Source organism: Lontra canadensis, unplaced genomic scaffold (genome assembly GCF_010015895.1).
Source record: "Lontra canadensis isolate GAN:19392208 unplaced genomic scaffold, GSC_riverotter_1.0 scaffold28, whole genome shotgun sequence".
NCBI classification, from domain to species: domain Eukaryota; kingdom Metazoa; phylum Chordata; class Mammalia; order Carnivora; family Mustelidae; genus Lontra; species Lontra canadensis.
In genome coordinates, this window is record NW_022631022.1 from 11,989,724 (window position 1) to 11,994,788 (window position 5,065).

At 36.3% G+C, this 5,065-nt stretch overlaps 1 pseudogene; it reads left to right on the forward strand.

Annotated features, from left to right (window-relative positions):
- Positions 1-4,372: 4,372 nt before the first annotated feature.
- On the forward strand, positions 4,373-4,626 carry LOC116872115 (annotated as a pseudogene).
- Positions 4,627-5,065: the final 439 nt, after the last annotated feature.

Genomic DNA, 5,065 nt, shown 5'->3' on the forward strand with positions numbered 1-5,065 from the left:
GAGGGAGTTTGAGTTTTTATAAATATAGAGTAAAGAGAAATCTGAAAACCCCTGAAACTAAGGAGTGACATCACAAAAAAAGAATGTGGTTATGCAGGAAGCTCTTTAGATTGGACCAGAACAGAGACCAATTCCTTAACTAACATGGTTGAAGGAGGCCCTGAAAGATTATAGAAGTAATTATATGGCAGAGGTCCTTATCTTCAGTTCATTGATAGACTTTGGGATCTATGTCACTTCTGTGAAACATAATTAAAACTTCTTGTATATATAAAATTTTCTGGAAGACCTGTCAATAATTTTCATCAGGTTCTCAAAAAGGTCCAAAAACGTAACCACTGCTTTATTGTGTTCTCAGTTATGGGAAATATTTTAAAATATATTAAAAGATAGCTGGTTCTTATTCCAGTGTTATACTATTTGGTCATTTTCAAGACATCTACCACTAGTTTCATAAAATCCTGAGTTAACTAGGCTTCACTGGGCTAGGTGGGCCCAACCTGGGTTTTACAATAATGATTCCAATATCCAGAGTGGAAAAAAGAAATGGATAAACAGCACCGTTAACAAAACGCTCTCTTAAAATAGCTTCTTTCTTTCTTTTTCTTTTTTTTTTTTTTAAGGGGGGCAGGGCAGAGGGAGAGAGAGAATCCCAAGCAGGATTCATGCCCAGTGTAGAGCTCAACATGGGTCTTGACCCCACAACCCTGAGACAATTAGCTGAACCAAAATCAAGAGTCAGATGCTGAGGACACTTTTGTTCCTTTGACTTTTAGTTTAGTTTATTCCTTCTTGCTACTGTATTTATGAGCCTGCTGAGCTAGGGTGTAACTGGTTGATACATTTCTTACTTGTAATAAAATACTGAATGGTAGGCCCCTCTACCATTATCTACCAGTATCTGGATGCCCTTGTGGAAATAATGTAACTTCTCTGAGCCTGAGACTCCTTATTCCAGACACGATGAGAGCATTGGCTTACATTAGAAGTCATCAGAGGTTTCATCCAGCTGTGTGACTATATGGCCTTTGTTCTTCTAGGAAGGCATCTATGTTTACCATTCTCAAGTTTATACAACAAACTCCTGGGGAGGAGAGGCACTTTATGTTCATTCAAGACAATATCTAAGGCAAAAAGTATATACAAGATAAAACACTGAATGAGCAGCTGGGGAGAAGTCCTCTCAGGAAAGCCATGCTTCACTAGTCTCCTGGCTCCATGAAAAGATTGATTGGCCAAATTCTAGGAGTCATTTTAGATCACCTAGCATAGTGTTCAGAACCATCATATCATGCACTAAAGGTCACACACATGCAGCATGAATTCTCTTACCTTTTTATATCTTCAAGATTTGTCTTTGTGATCTCTTCTGTATCATCTTTCCTACCATGTACAAACAAATGAAAAACTAACCCAATTTCTAGTTCTTAGTGGCAGGAGTCCTGGCTTTCTTGCCCTCTTCCCTCTTCTGGGCACAGAAGTTCTTCTTGCAGAACTCCTATCCTTCCAGCCTGCTTTCTGAAACATGAGAAGGTTCTGGTATTCAGAAGTAGGTCACATCCCCCTACTGAGAGTACCAGAACATGGCATGTGGTAGGAAGAAGAGCATGTGAGGTTAGAGGGTTATAGCATTATGTCAGGCAACCCTACCCTAGTTGTAGACAACATGTTATAGACAACATTCCCCAGGGCTGAAAGTATCCCTTCCGGGTGCTGTCAGTATTAAAAAATGGGTCCCCCAATCAGACAAAATTATGAGGCTTTCATATCACCTCAGTCCTAGCCAAGCAATGGCCACTTATAAGCATTATTATTTAATCATATGCAAGTTGTTTTCATTCTGACAGTTGTGCTGGATCTGAAGAATATTATTGCCTTTACACATACCTCTAATATCTTAGATGATGTCCCTGGAGGTTCAAAATCCAGTATAACTCACTCTAGAAATAAATCTCATGTATTTCACTCCAGAAAAGCAATTTTTGATATGTGCTCTGCCATACAACATCCAGATCCAAATTAGACCACTGTTCCTCCTTCACAGCTATAACTTTTGTCTTCATGAGTTAGTATAGAATTCTTTCTTCTGACTTCAGCTGGAGTGTAGCAGTTTTCTGTTCTTACACAAATTAGTGATTATATAAATAACCTGGATATGTTGCTTGCAATCTGAATTCTTATTGCTAAGAACCAAGAGCTTTGTATCTGCCTCTAAAATACACACACACACACACACACACACACACACTGATGTTAACAATGAGGGGGAAAAAGGAAACTTTTTTCTGAAGTGAACAGGAAACATTCTCAAGGAAAGATCATGTGTTAGACCATAAAACAAACCTCAAATTTAAAAGGATTGGAATGGAGATGTTTCTAAAAAAAATTAGAAATCAATAGCAGAAAGAAATTTGGAAAATATAAAACTATCTCTATTTTATTTTATTTGTACATAATCTTGTACATAGAAAATGCTAAGGAATTCACTCAATGCACTACTAGAACTAAGAAAAGAATTCAGCAAAGTTGCAGACCACAAGACCAATATAGAAAAATCAATTACTTTTCTATATACTAGCAGTGAGCAATCTGAAATAGAAATTAAGAAAAGAATTCCATTTACAATAGCATTAAAAGGGATATAATTCTTAGGAATAAATTTAACAAAAGAGCAAAACTTATACAATGGAAATTATAAAGCATTATTGAAAGAAATAAGATATAAATAAATGGATAGACAGCTCACATTAATGAATTAGAAGACTTAATATTGTCAAGATGGCAATACTCCTCCCCAGGGTGATCTACAGATTCAACACAGTCACTATCAAAACCCTAGCTAGTTTTTTTTTTTTTAAAGGAAATTGACAAGCTGACCTTAAAATTCATATGGAAATACAAGGAATCTCGAGTAGCCAAAACAATCTTGAAAAAGCACAAAGTTGAAGGATTCATACTTTCCATTTTCAAAACTTATTATAAAGCTACACCAATGAAAACAATGTATTAGTGGTATAAAGACAGGCACACAGATGAATCATATAGAATTAAGAGTCCAGAAAATAAAAATCCTCTATTTATGGTTAATTGATTTTTCAACAAGGGTCCAATATAATTCAATGGGAAAACGTTCATCATTTCAAAAAATGGTGCTGGGACCAAAGGATATCTATGTTCAAGAGAATAAAGTTAGACCCCTCCCTCACACAATATATAAAAATAATTCAAACTGGATCACAGAGATAAATGTAAGAACTAAAACTATAAAACTATTAGAAAAAAAGCATAGCAGTAAATCTTCATGACCTTGGATTAGGCAATAGTTTCTCAAATATGATACCAAAAGCACAAACAAGAAAAGAACAAGTCGATAAACTAGACATCAAAATGAAAAACTTTTGTGCTTCAAAGAGCACCATCAAGAAAGTGTAAAGACAACCCAAAGAATGGGAGAAAATATTTACAAATATGTGATAAATCATGTATCTGATAAAGGCCTAGTTATCCAAAATATATAAAGAACATTTACAACTCAACAACAAAAAGACAACCCAATTAAGGAATGGGCAAAGGGCTTGAATGGACATTTCTCCAAAGACAAACAAATGGTCAATAAGCACATCTAAAGATGTTCTACATCATTAGTCATCAGCAGAAGCAAATCAAAACTCCAAGGTACCATTTCACACTCACTAGGAAGGCTATAATAAAAAAGATGGACAATAAAAAGTATTGGCAAAAATATGAGGAAATTGGAAGGTTCATACCCTGCTAGTAAAATATAAAATGATGTAGCCCCTTTAGAAAACAGTTTGGCAATTCCTCAAAAGTTAAATATAGTTACCATACCAATCAGTATTTTCATTCCTAGATATATACTGAAAAGAATAAAAACATGTCAACAGAAAAATCTGTACAGAAATGTCCAGAGTAGCAGTAACCATAATAGCTAAGAAGGGGAAACAACCCAATTGTCCATTAACTAATGAATCCATATACAAATGTGATGTATCCTCTCAATGGATTATTACTATGCTATAAAAAGAAATGAATTACTGATGCACACAACACAGACAGACATTAGAAATACTAGGTCAAGTTAAAGAAGCCAGACACAAAAAGTTATATATTACTCCATCTACAGGAAGTGTCCAATAGGCAAAGTCATATAAACAGGAAGTGGAGGAACGGTTTCCAGTGAAGGGAGAATGTTAAATGTATGCTAGTGAGTATGAGGTTTCTTTCTGGGATAATGAAATATTCTAAAATTAGATCATGGTGATGATAGCACATCTCTAGGAACATACTAAACCCTACTAAATTGTACACTTTAAAAGGATGAATTCGCGGTGGCAGCCACTGCACCCTCCACATGCAGGAGGACATTGGCAAGTTTGTGGACCTCTGTGTGTAGTGGAAACGCTTGGTGAGCGACCACAACATCGGCACCAGGGACCACGCATCCATTCAGATGAAGGTGGCCCAGTTGACAGAGTGACAGATAGGTTCAAAGGACAGTTTAAAACCTAAACTGTCTGTGGGACCATTAGCAGGATGGGTGAATCAGACGATTCCATCCTCCTATTGGCTAAGGCTGATGGTGCCATTTCAAAAACTTTTGACTGAAGAGGATCACAGATGTGGAATATTTGTCATAAATAAATAGCAAAAACCCAAATAAAATAAAAGTTAATTTTTAAAAAAGTGTGAATTTTATGGCATGTGACATATCTCAATAAAGCTGTTATTTTTCAAATGTCTGGCACCAAGTAGACATTTAATAAATATTGTTTGGTCTCATTCCCATAAGCCTAAATTCAGAATACAGAGCTGAGGCTATTTCCTGCCCAGGATTTAACAACTTTTTTCTCCTCTTTCAGGATCAGGTAGGAGTGCCTGAGGGCTGCCAGTGAAGGAAATTGGAAACAGCTGTCCAGGTTGTTAGATGGGGGGAAAGAGCTGGTAAAGAATGAGGCGTCCAAAATTAGGGAAGAGATGCAGCTTCTCTCTCCAGAGGCCATTCCAGACAATAAAATAGGGGGAAGAATAGAGAAGAGAATTGAGA